This window comes from Macaca nemestrina, chromosome 6 (assembly GCF_043159975.1).
Source record: "Macaca nemestrina isolate mMacNem1 chromosome 6, mMacNem.hap1, whole genome shotgun sequence".
Taxonomy (NCBI): domain Eukaryota; kingdom Metazoa; phylum Chordata; class Mammalia; order Primates; family Cercopithecidae; genus Macaca; species Macaca nemestrina.
In genome coordinates this window covers 37,749,150-37,762,386 of record NC_092130.1, presented here as the reverse complement: position 1 = coordinate 37,762,386, position 13,237 = coordinate 37,749,150, and the positions used below count along the sequence as shown (strand labels likewise).

Sequence of the window (13,237 nt, the reverse complement as noted above, 5' to 3'; positions counted from 1 at the left end):
AAAGTGGCCACTGCCGCAGCAACACTAATGGGACCACATCCCCGGTCTTGCGGGCCCTGCGTCGGGCCATTTCACTGCTGAGCTGACCGGTCCATAAACAGGCTGTGGGTAGCGTCACGTGTTTTCTCACACAACATGACTGTGGTTTCTCTTAGTTTGTCTCTTATCTGGGCTTTTTCCTGAGGCCTCAACTGTGTGGCAGCTGAAAACCATCTTCACGCTCATCCGGGGTGAGAATTAAACAGTCCAGTTAGTAAAGCTCTGTCCTTCAGCTCCTCTGTCTTTGGCCACCCTCCCTGCGGCATCTGACTTTAGGAGGAGTTGGAGCCGCTCAACCTGGAAGGGAAGAGCTGGCCCCCAGCACAGGGTCTCCAGCATGGAGCCCTCAGCCTGCCCTGTGGCTGCCCACTCTTTGGCCTTCATGACTCAAGTTGGGGCCGCTGGTCTCTCTTGGCTGGGTCAGGGCCCAGGGCGGCTCCTTGGCTGGCCAGCTCTTGTTGGCTGTGGGTTTCTCCTTCCCTGCCCAGGAGGTCTGCCCCCGCTCTGCTGCAGGGTCACCCCACCATGGCCTCTGGCTCTCATCTGAGCATCTATATCACGCAGGAGCAGCAGAAATCTGGAGTGTAATGCACACCCACTCGCCCTCTGATCACACCCATTCAGCCTCTCAACTCTGTAGGCCTCCCCATGCTGCAGAGCTGCCCTGCCTTCCGTGTTCTCCTCAGCTCATCAGCAAGTTTCTAATGCCAAAGACACACACTCCATATCTCCTTTTCCAACCCCATCTTCAGGCCCATACCCCAGTGGCAGACAGGCATCCCCTACCATGGTGAAAGAAATCCCATAGTCTGTCTGCCAGGCCTAGCCCCTGCTATGTTACAATGGAGTGAAAGCCATTTTGCAAATCTTTCCACAAATCTTGGTGGTTGAGCCAACTGTCTTCTTTATTCTGTGTTCCTCCTTCCTTCTCTGGCTCCAGGCAACAGGCTTCCTGGCCCAGGCTCTGAGAAGAGAGGCTCCAAATGGAACATGGTTTAAAGGCAGGATATGTGGTAAGAGGGGGAAAATGCATTGCTTCATATCTCCAAAATATTATCCATCATACACCATTCCTCTTGCAGGCTTGCCATAGCTAACAGAACCCTTGTCCTTCAAGGTACTTTTCTTTGCTCCACTCTTATATTCATTCAACAAATACTATCAAGCACCTGCGATGTGCAGGCACTGCGCTGGACGCCAGATCAACAGCTGCCTCACCAACATGATGCAGATGTTCTCATCTCCACCTGAAAAGATGCTCAACCCCATTTGCCACCAGGGACATGCCAATCAAAAGCACAATATCACTTCACACCCACTAAGCTGGCTTTCATCAAAAAGGCACCCAATAACAAGTGTTGGTGAGGATATGGGGAAATTGGAACCCTCATACATTGCTGGTGGGAATGTAAAATGGTGCAGCCACTTTGGAAAACAGTCCCTCAAGTGGTTAAGCACAGTGTTACCATATGACCCAACTATCCAGCACCTAAGTATGCAACTAAGAGAAATGAAAACATATTCATGCAAAAACGAGTACATTAATGTTCATAGCAGAATTACTCATAAAGTCAAAAATGGAAAGCAACAAATGATGAATGGATAAGCAAAAGGTAGCATATCTATGCAAAATATTCAACCATAAAAAGAAATGCAGTACTGATACATGCTACAGTATGGATGAACCTTGAACACATATTAAGTTTAAAAAGCCAGTCACAAAAGACCACATATTGGCCAGGTGCAGTGGCTCACGCCTGTAGTCCCAGCACTTTGGACTGGGGCAGGTGGATCATGGGGTCAGGAGATCAAGACCATCCTGGCTAACACGATGAAACCCCGTCTCTACTAAAAATACAAAAAATTAGCCGGGTGTGGTGGTGGGAGCCTGTAGTCCCAGCTACTAGGGAGGCTGAAGCAGGAGAATGGCATGAACCTGGGAGGCAGAGCTTGCAGTGAGCCGAGATTGCACCACTGCACTCCAGCCTGCGTGACAGAGTGAGACTCCATCTCTAGAAAACAAAACAAAACAGGAAAAACCAAAAAAAACCCACATATTGTACAATTCCATTTACGTGAAATGTCTAGAATAAGCAAGTATCTAGAGACAGAACGTAGATTAGTGGTGCCTGGGGCTGAGAGAGGGGGAAGCGGGGAATGACGGCTGATTCGTATGTGTCCTGAGATTAGATAGTGGCAGTAGTTGCGTGACACTGTGAATATATGAAAAGCCATTGAACTGTACACTTTGAATGGATGAATTGTATAATTGTTAATTATATCTCAAGCTGTTAAAAATGTTCTCACCTTGTTCACTAATTGTGTCTCTTTTTTCCCAGTTTCTAAGATCTCTTGGAACAAATGTGAATTCAACTTTCTGTAATTTGGGGACTTTCTCTAACATGCTTATTACAGTTCAGTATTAGGTGGACGCCAATTCAATGATATTTGAATGGTCATTTTCCATTAGAAGATAAGCTTCAAGAGGGGAAGGATTTTTGTTGATTTTGTCACTATTATACCCACCATGCTTAATACAAGGCTTGACACACAGTCGAGTCTCAATAAATATTTGTTGAATGAATGGATGCCTATGTGAGCTTACTTTGTAAATGGACACAAAAGCCCAGTGATGACTGCTGGTCATTCATTCATTCATTCCGCTCATATTTTCTGCAGCCTCCTCTATGTATGGAGTGTGTGAATGAAACAGACATCTCTCTGCCCTGGGGGAATTTAGAACAAAGGAAACCTGTAGGTAGCAGTTTTCATACTTTGATTAAATACTGAAAATAAATAGATCTGACATCCAGTAAAGGTTGTGTGTATTAAAATTGCATTTTTTTTTTTTTTTTTTTTTTTTTTTTGGAGACAGCATCTCACTCCCTCACCAGGCTGGAGTGCAGTGGCACAATCTCAGCTCATTTTAACCTCGGCCCCCTGCGCTCAAGCAGTCCCACCTCAGCCTCCCAAGCAGCTGGAATCACGGGCACGTGCCGCTAGGCCCAGATAAATTTTCTTGTATTTGTAGAGATGGAATCTTGCCATGTTGCCCAGGCTGGTCTGGAACTCCTTGGCTCAAACAATCCATCTGCCTCAGCCTCCCAAAGTGCTAGGATTAGAGGTGTGCACCACTGTGCCTGGCCTGCAAAATGTTTTAAAGTTCCTCTCAGCAGGGTTCTGAAAGAAATTCAGGCTGAGTTGAGACAGCCATACAAAGAAAAAGATTCTGAAGGACAGAGGATGGGTGAGAAGAAGGTTAATCAGGGAAAAAAAAAAAAAAGATAATGAGCTTTTCCAGCAGAAAGATTTTACCAGTTAGGAAGCCTTTCCAAGTTGTGATACTAATGTCTTGTTGAAGTAGAGTAGGGAGTAAAAGAAAAGGAGAAAGTGCCAAGTCCTAGCCTTCATCTCCAATGACAGGAAAGTCTTTGAGAAGATGGGAAAGTATGACTCAGTGGCTGGAAGGAGAGAGAACAAGCGTGTTTTAAAGAGATGGGGAAGATCTAATTTAAGTGCAACTGCCTTCTTCACTATGGAAACTTATGTGAAAGATAGCCAAGAGGTCAAGACAGAGGGCAAGAAGATACTCCGTGATGACCCGAGTTGAGAAACCAAGAGAAGCCAGCTTGTAGATACACAGCCCACAGCGGACGAGGGAGGTCTTGGGGTCAAAAATCAAAGCGAGGAAACTTGTCCAGTTGACTTTTTTCCACACAGACAACCTCTTCATTCCACCTCTGTCTTGTCCCAGATTTCCATCTTAACATGGAGGGATTCTAGAAAACCATTAGTGATTCGATGTGAACAGAGCTAGGAAGTGGTTAAGACATGAATAAGGCTTTCGAAGGAGGCAGGGTGAGGTTGAAGAGTTAAGACACTTGGAGAGATGAGAGGAGGCAAGGAAGATGTGGGAAGAAGAAAGTTCAGGGTCAGAGATGATACTTCCAAATCTGGCGCAAATTGCAAGTGGAGCTTGGGAAAAGAAAGAGATGGGTCCGAGAAAGAGCCTGTGCCGTGGAGTCTTATGAGCTAGGAAATCAATGACCAGAGCTGCTAGGGTCCTGCTGAAGGGGTCACCTGGCCTCACAACCAGCACCCCTAAAGTCCAGGGAGAGTGAGCAGCTCCAAGTGAGCCCAGGCACAGATGAGCCCTGCGGGAAGGAAGGAGGCAAGGTGTACCTTTTTCCTGCAGTTAGGTGCTCCATTGTGTTTTCTGTTTGCCAAGCTGGCTGCCCACCTAAAGGAACAAATGACAAAGGTGTCCCTCACCCCCCAGGCAGTGTGCACTGACAGGTCAGCCAGGACAGGGGTTTGGGCCCGGGAAGTTGCCAAGGACAGATCCAGGCTCTGCTCCTCCCTAGCACCGTGTCACTGGCTGGGGGCACGAACGCCACTGCTCTAAGCCCTGTATTCTCTGCAATTGTAGTGGTGATACAAAAGGGCTGTTGTGGGGACAAATGAGATCGCAGAGGCAAAGCTCCTAGCATGGTATGGCGCTTGTAGTGTTTTATCAAGCCTCAGATGCACATATTTTCAGTATTTGAACATCTCTAAAATCAAGCCATGCAGCATTCTTTTTCTTCATGGTACATGAAGTGATGGTCTAACTTACAATTTACTGTATCTTAGATCTGATAAAATATGGAAGTAGCCAACCAGTAAGTGGCAGTGTGGTGTTTTGTGATTGCTCTGCCTGTGTTTCATTCATGCTACCGTCGATGTCCAGGGATTTCCTCTTCTAAGATGGTTGAGTCTTTTTCCTGGTGGATGGGAGCCTGGGCTCTGGAGTCAGCCCAGCTGAGGACAAGTCTTGACTCCACTGCTAACAGCGGTAAGACACTGGCAAGGTGACGTCACCTCTCTGAACCTCAGTTTCCTCTTTTCTATAATGGAGATTACAGTATTACCTAAACTCATAGGGTTATTGAGGATAACATGAGGTAAAGTTATATAAGGTGCTTAGCACAGTGCTGCATTGTATACATGTTAATGAGGATGATAAAAACAAATTATTAAACAGTAACATTGAAAAAATAGTAACATTGTCTTATATAACACTATTACATTTTATAAAAAATGTTATTTGTGCTGCAATCTCAGCTACTCTGGAGGCTGAGGTGGAGGATTGCTTGAGCCCAGGAGTTTGAGACCAGCCTGGGCAAAATAGCAAGACTTCATCTCAAAAAATGAAAAACAAAACTCACAAACTTTACTTTAGAAAAATATTCCTGAGATACCTTGGGAACCCCAAGACAACACAAGTGCCTTATCTCACCTCCAACCCCTCACCCCTGCCTCTCACCCACCCCCCTGCCCTTCCATCCTCCGTTCTGGGTGAGGCTTTCCATCTCCCCCTGCTCCGCTCCCCTCCTCAGGACTTTGGTCCCTTCTGGAAACATTACTTTAAAGCTGTTTACCTTGGAAAAAGGACTGGCTCACTCCTCCTTGGAAAAGGTCGCCACAGATTCTGGTTGGGATTTTCTCAAGCAATGAATGACCCAGGACCTCCCCCCAACAAGGCTTCTCTGTCTCTTCATCTTCCTGTCTCCTCTGCCACCCTGGCTCACTGCATCCCATTAGCTACCTCTGTCCTCCCGGAATTCCGTCAACACTCAGTGACCTCAATATGTTCTCCTCAAAGCCTCTCATCTCTACCCAGTGAGTCCTGTCTATCAGAAAAGCTTCATGCTTGTAACATTAATAGCTCACACACTTGGAGCCTCCCCATATCTTCAGAATCCCATGGTCCTTCCCACTGAAGGTTCTACAGTGATCCTAAGAGGATTATGGATCACGCAGCTCTCCTCTTCAAGCACAACCAATAAGCTTTTCCTTTGGGGAGGTTGGAGAGGTCCACAGGTGGTTAAGCATTGCCTATTCTTTTCTCAATCCCCAGTCTTTCTCATCATCTCATCTGTACTCAAGATGGAGCTCATGACTTCCCCCCAGGTTGGCTCTCCAGCAAACCCTTCTTTGTCAAGGTGAGACCCCCCGCTCCTCCTTACAACCTGCCTTTGATAACTGGCCTGCTCCACCACCCAGGGTCAGGAAAACCCAGCCTTTTGTCTGCCACTTTTACTGCCAGTGGAATTCCAGCATAACACAAGCTACTCTAGAATGGCAACTGCTGAAAGTCTCAGACTTGAATGAAACATAACCAGTGCTCAACCTTAAGGTCTTATTATATTGGGGTTGAATCTGTATCAGCATCATGGGCCCTGCAGATGCCCCTGGGGGAAGCTGTGAAATAGGACTTTTCACTGGTTTTATAACACAACAGGATGACTCTAATGGTCTAAGGAGCATGTCATACACACACACACACACACACACACACACACACACACACAATCCTAGCTTCTCAAAACTTGTTTCTGCTCCTTTAAATTTCTTAAAGACATAATACAATGTACTGGATAGGATGGGGTGTCAGATTTCATGAAATCCAGCAGCAGTATGGTGTCGTTGAGTCAGAGTCTAGAAAGCGGTGTGTTAGATGAGAATCCCAACATTTTCTTATTCATCAGTCTGTCCATTCACCAGTCTCTGTAACCTCTGACATGTTCCCCACAAAAAAAAAAAAAAAAAAAAAGTGGCATTTCAGCCAGGATATGGAGGACAAAATGGCATATAAAGATGTCTACATTACAACAAGAGAAGCCAAACTCAAGCCAAGTAAAGAAATGGAGCAAGAGGCTCCATTTCTGGTCCAAGGACAAAACCTGTTTGTCCTTCCTGCTGAGATGCCACATCTTCCAGTTCATGCCTGTAATCCCAGTACTTTGGGAGGCCAAGGCAGGAGGATCACTTAAAGCCAGGATTTTGAGAGCAACCTGGGCAACACAGCAACACTTTATCTCTAGATCTTTTTTTTTTTTTTTTTTTTTTTTTTTTTTTTAAATTAGCCAGGTGTGGTAGTGAGTGCCTATAGTCCCAGCTACTCAGGAGGCTGAGGTGGGAAGATCACTTGAGCCCAGAAGTTTGAGGCTGCAGTGAGCTGTGATAGTGCCACTGCACAGTGAGGCCTTGTCTCAAAAAAACAAAAACAAAAACAAAAAAGAAACGAAGAAAGAAAGAGACAGAAAAAAAAAGAAAAAGAAAGAAAAACAGAAAAGAAGCTGGGCGCGGTGGCTCACGCCTGTAATCCCAGCACTTTGGGAGGCCAAGGCAGGCGAATCACAAGGTCAGGAGTTCGAGACCAGCCTGGTCAACATGGTGAAACCCCGTCTCTACTAAAAATACAAAAATTAGCCGGGCAAGGGTGGTGAGAGGCACCTTTAGTCCCAGCTACTCGGAAGGCTGAGGCAGGAGAATCGCTTGAATCTGGGGGACAGAGGTTGCAGTGAGCTGAGATCGTGCCACTGCACTCCAGCCTGGGCAACAGAGTGAGACTCGGTCTCAAGAAGAAAAAAAAAAAAAAAAAAGAAAGAAAAACAGAAAAGAAATAGAGCAAGGAAAGATCACCAGCCTTTTAGTCCTTCCCAGGCTGATGGGGAGAGGAAAAGGGAAGATGACAGGAGCAGGCTGTCCTCCCATTACCAAATGTCCCACATTAAAGATGTTGCAGGCCTTGGAGGGGCTCTGAAAAATCCACACTCTGGACTCTGTTCCTCCCAGGCTCCCTGGGGCTAGTTCCAGCCTCATCCACATGCTGTCTTGTTCATGCCCCTGAAGGGAATGGAGGAAGCGCCCTGGCTGGCCTGATGGTGACTGTCTTCCCTTTCTCAACTTTCCCATCCTGACTGTCCCCTCTGGCCTCACTCCCACTGACTTGGGATGCCACAACGGTCTTGCAGTCCAAGAGCCTTCCTGCCCGCCAGCCCACCTCTACTCACAAAGGCAGACCTGTCTGGAACTGAGCAGGCAGGCCCCCAGGGGAGGGCCTGGGCTCCACGCCACTCCCCTTCTTTAAGAAAAGGGACAGGTCCAGTCCAGTGAGGGAGGCAGAAGGAATTCCCCTTGTTAAATGTCTCCTCCCAGGCTCAGGCAGAGGCCGTGGTAGCTGGGTGCAAGGAAAGTTCTTTGCTTCAGGCACCTGGTCCAACAGGGCTATGTGACTGGGCACATCACCATCCAAATTAAATCAGACGCAATCAATTTGGATTCAACACACTGCCATCTAATCCTTTGCACAGTCAAAAACGTTTAGTTTCCCTTCGAAAACTGTTACTTCTGTTTCCTAGGTAAAAGGTGTAGGAGAAAATGTGGTCGCTAAAGCTCCCACATTCGTGATGTTTATGTGACCGTGACTTGTCACATGACCTTGGGGAGGCTGCTCTTGTCTTCACTGTCCCATTCTCTTAATTGACACCCTCCCCTCCCCGAGTAAGGACTTATATACAAGGAACTCACCCAGACACAGTTAGGTAATGAAGGTGAAGTCATGGCTAAGGGCATGGGTTTTGAAGCGAAGCTTCCTGAACTTAAGTCCAGAAAGTCAATTCATCTCTCTGAGCTTCCTTTATAAAACGAGGCCAGTGATATACCTACCTCACATGTTTGTCAAAAGGATGCAACAAGATAGTGCAAGGGAAGCACTTAGCACATTGCCTCAAATAAATAAAATATGCATTCTAGCATCTAATAATTTTAGCTATTATTTTTGTTGTGATTATTCAGGATGAACGAGATAAGCTTCCTGTCCTTAAGAGAAGGTGAGAAGCTAAATCATAAATATCATGACCAGCTGTGACAAGTGCTGTGAAGGATGTGCCAGGGGCTGGGGGAATGGAGGGCTGAAGAGGAAGGGGTCAGGAGGACTTTCTGGAAGATGTGGCATCTCAGCAGGAAGGACAAACAGGTTTTACACATGTGAACATGGAATAAAGGAATCACTTGAACAAAGGCCCAGGGGTGGGCAAGTAGAGGGCATCTTCTCCCAGTGTGCATGGCCGATGCCACTGAGCAGGGGGTTTGCAGGGACACACAGGGTGAGTGCAAGCCTGCTTGGAGTCAGATCATGGAGGACCTTGAATGATGCCATTCCAAAGCATTTAGACTTTGTTCTGCAAGCAAATGAAAGTGGCGCCAGTGGAGACTTTGGAGAAGGGAATTTGGAAATTCTTCTGGAAACTTGTTGGTTACTGGTACGGGGCTGGGCAGAGCAGAGGCCACGGGGCGCAGTGTCCTCTATTTCCATCTCTGAAAAGCTCATCATTCCTCAAGTCTTCTTGACTAGACTACAAGCTAGTCGAGGACAGAAGCACGTGCTTCCTTCTCACCACTATGTCCCCAGCACAGTCCCTGGGGCTCAATAAATGGCTGTTGAATTGAAATAGACAAAAGATCCTAAACTTGGGCCACGAGAGTGGAAGGAAGAGGATGGCTCCAAAGACACTCGAAGAGAAGAATGAAGAGGATTCTGCAAAGGAGTAATCAGAGGTGACTCGGGCATAGAGGGGCTGGAAGGATGAATGGAGAGGCTGTGGGGCGTAGAGGGGCTGGAAGGATGACTGGAGAGGCTATTTACTGAGAGAATGGACGCAGCCAGGAGCAGCCTATCTGGCAGGACGACTGCTGTGCTCACTGTGGGGTGTGTCGCAGCTGAGGTGAACAGAGTCATCCATCTGCTGACTGGCAGGCAGTGGACTTGGGCTCTGGAGAGAACCCAGAATGTGAGGCAGGCAGAGGAGAAGTGGAGCAGATGGGAAAGATGGGATCTGCAAGGAAGAACAGAGGGGAGCCTGAAGGGCGAAGCAGACAGAGGCAGCCACCCTGGGGATCACTCCACACTCCCAGATCCCCAGTGCAGCTGGTTGCCACAGAAGAGCAACCCCAGGATCCTGGGGAGAAGAGGCACAGTCAGGAGGAGAGCCAAGAGGTACAGGATCACAGCCTTCAAGGGGGAAGTCAGGCTGGTTTGCATTGCCCGAAGCTACAAAGAGGTTAACCAGAGTGGAAAGTGGGTTCCGGAGCCTCGGGATTGGTCTCCTGCCCCACAGCTTTGCTGTTCCCGTCACTTCTGCACGCTGGCACTGAGGTCATGCTTCTCAAGGAAGAACCGCATGCGCCAACCTTTGGCTCAGAAAACTTCCCTTGTTTCCTACTTCCCAGCTAGGAAGGCCAAAGTCCTTGGCCAAGCATTTAAGTGACCTCAAATCTGGTGTGAAAAGCCTCACTTCCCATCATGTCCTTCCACAGTGCAGCAATCTGAGCTGCTCCCTCTCCCCTGTTGCACACCAAGAACTTCCATGCCTTCCTATGTTGGTTCTTGCTGTTCCCTTAGTTAGGAAGGACATTTTGCTCCATGTTCTGCTAATTAAAACTCTCCTCATCCTTCAAAGCCTATGTCAAATGCTACCTCCACTGCAAAGCCTTCCCTGGTCTCTCCAGTCTGGAGGGTCCTTCTTCAAGGACCCACGGTGTGGTGCTTTGCCTAGCCAGTACTTCATTCTTTCTGCAGCTGAGTTGTTGGCCCCTATCCACTCACACAAGACAGCATGAGAGCAGAGAACCTGTTTTACCTTTGCATCTCCCGTGGTACAGATTCTTACATGCAGAAGGCACTCAACCAACACCAGCAAAGCATATGAAGAAATCAGGATAAAAAACCCACAAAAACCTGAGAGCAGTAGATGCTGGCAGTCCTACCACTTTCAATCATTTATTTGGAAATTATGATGTGCCTCACAGTTATTTGGACTTCAGGGGTTTTGCGCTGCAATTAATGTCTCGGCCCGATGTTGGGTTGCCTTACAATCACATGTGTTATCTGTGATCTCTAGGGCCATTTTGGTTCTGAGAGCACGCTATTACACATACACTAAGACGTTTCTGAGTATTTCCCATACTTAGACAAAAATGGAAAAACTTGGCCCAACTGTCAGAAGCGCTTTCTCACATGTGCTGCCTATGACAGTGGTTTAGGGAACTCTCTACACAGTTCCACCAGGATCATAAACACATTTCCTGAGCTATGAATTAAGAGGAAAAAGTTTCTCAACATGCAACACAAACTCAAAAAGCAGCTGTTCATTTAACCATCTATCATCTTCTTCTGACCCTACAAACAGGCTCTGACAGTATTTAGATTACATGAACATACTGTTTTATTCCTCAATAGCTTGCCGTTTGTAAAGAAAACATATATTCAAGAATGTATTCAACATGGTTCAGGAGAACCTACTATGTATGTGTCAGTGGAGTGTCTGTGTTAACAAACGATGTCCAGTATACGAATCAGGTTAGTTCTTTCTTGGTCTGTATTTTAGGGGTAAGACGTCTTCTGTATTGTTATATAAAACTGAGAGCAATTTAGGATTGCTCTAAACAGTCCTGCTTGTTTCTTTTTCTTTTGCCTGCTTTGTTTTTGCTTTAAGACAATTGTAAAACACAGCTGCTAAATAGAAAGGAAGGCTACATTCCTCTTGCAGCTGTGAGCAACAGAATTATTTAAATGTATTTCTAATCCAACAAACCTGGTTCTTGGTAAGGAAGAGAAAAAGAGCTAATTGTCTTTAACACTTAAGACTTTAACACTCCCCTCCTTCAAAAAATTAGGGTAAAGGGCAATATGGTCAGAGGGTATTTTGAATGATTTCTAAATTCATTTTCCTTGGATCCTGCAGAGTAAGATGGGAGGGAGTTTTTGAAACCACTGGACTTGTGAGGAAACGCTTCTTCTAGCTTCATAACAATAGCAATGAACACGTTCTGCACATTTGTTTCATGCTGGGCAGAGTGCTCGGGAGAGCTTTACCTGTTTTACCTGATTACATCCTCTGAGGTATGTGCCATTTACACCTGGGGAAACTGAGGCTCAGAAAAATGACCTTGTCTGTGGTCACATGGCTGGTAAGGGGTAGGAATGGAATTTAAACCCCATTGTCTAACTTCAGGACCCACATTTCAGCCACAACTGAGGTTTTTCCTAACCTAACCCCGTTGTGGTGGAATTGCACACAAAAACATACTTGAGAGGTGAGTAATGTCATCATTCCATTACATACAAGTTAAAAGACTATACAGTATGATACCATTTTGTTATGCACATGCATATATATGCATAAATAGGAAGATAAAGAGACAGACACAGACATAAATAGGAAAAAAACTGAAAAGACATAAATCAATATTACCGATATTTTAACAGTGATTACCACTGAATGATGAATAAATTTTAATCTTCTTAAAATTCCTGAAATTTTCTATTTCCTATAATGAGCTCTATTACTTTAATTATTCAAAAATAATTTTGAAGTAACATATACTCATTAACTTGACAGTTTAATTAAACAAATAGATTTTGAGCATCCACTGAGTACCAGACACTGTATACTCAAAACAATAAAAAACTACACGAAAAAGACAGCAAATTACTCATATCCCTGCTCTGCTAACATTTTGGATGTTCTCCTTCAGGTCTTTTTCTGTACAGTTTTTTTTTGTTTTGTTTTTTGAGACAGAGTCTCGCTCTGTTGCCCAGGCTGGAATGCAGTGGCTCAATCTCAGCTCACTGCAACCTCCGCCTCCTGGGTTCAAGCCATTCTCCTGCCTCAGCCTCTCGAGTAGCTGGGATTACAGGCATGCACCACCATGTCCGGCTAATTTTTGTATTTTTAGTAGAGACGGGGTTTCACCCTGTCGGCCAGGCTGATCTCAAACTCCTGATCTCAGGTGATCCTCCTGCCTTGGCCTCCCAACATGCTGGGATTACAGGTGTGAGCCACCACACTCTGCCTTCTGTGCAGTTTTTAAAGTAACTGGCAACCAAGGCAGATAGTCAAGCCTGGTTTATAGTTAGGAGTTCGACCACCGTCCGGACCTGACACTCTACTCCTATCGTGTTTCACATCACTTCTCTCTAAGCCTCAATTCCATCATCAGTGAAACGGTTTAAGAGGGGGACCTACCTCATCAGTGATTAAGTGAGTTAATATAAATAAAGTGCCTTGAAGCAAACAACTGATAATAGCTATTATTATTATTATTCTGTGCAGAATCTCTGCATTGTGGTCCTGTTGTTTTCCATCTCCTTTCTTCTGAAGAGCAGTAACACAATAGTGTTTTTCTTGGAGAGCACAGACAACTGTTCAGGTTATTCAGGCATCTAAAGTCACCTTTGAGTTTAGAAGGTGAGTGGCATCGCTCAGTCAAGGCAAATTCTATCAGAGTTGAGAATTTGGGCTTTTTCTCATCTTTTATTCTTAGTTGATCCAAAAATTCCCCAGGAATAGCGGAGTTGGCCCATTTGGCC

General features: G+C 45.9%; 2 protein-coding genes across 13 annotated transcripts in view; one reads left to right on the top strand and one right to left on the bottom strand.

Annotated features, from left to right (window-relative positions):
* LOC105466962 (Rho GTPase activating protein 26) overlaps positions 1 to 13,237 on the top strand; it is a 907,509-nt gene that overhangs the window by 332,833 nt on the left and 561,439 nt on the right. The window lies entirely within an intron of this gene.
* Positions 1 to 13,237, bottom strand: part of LOC105466960 (fibroblast growth factor 1) — a 111,933-nt gene that overhangs the window by 70,096 nt on the left and 28,600 nt on the right. The window contains exon 1 of one of the 11 annotated variants that reach the window (XM_071097780.1): positions 4,222 to 4,242. The exons of the other annotated variants lie outside the window; for them this stretch is intronic. The gene's annotated coding sequence lies outside the window, so the exon portion shown is untranslated. Of the gene's footprint in view, positions 1 to 4,221; positions 4,243 to 13,237 lie in introns of those variants that run through there. 11 annotated transcript variants of the gene reach the window in all.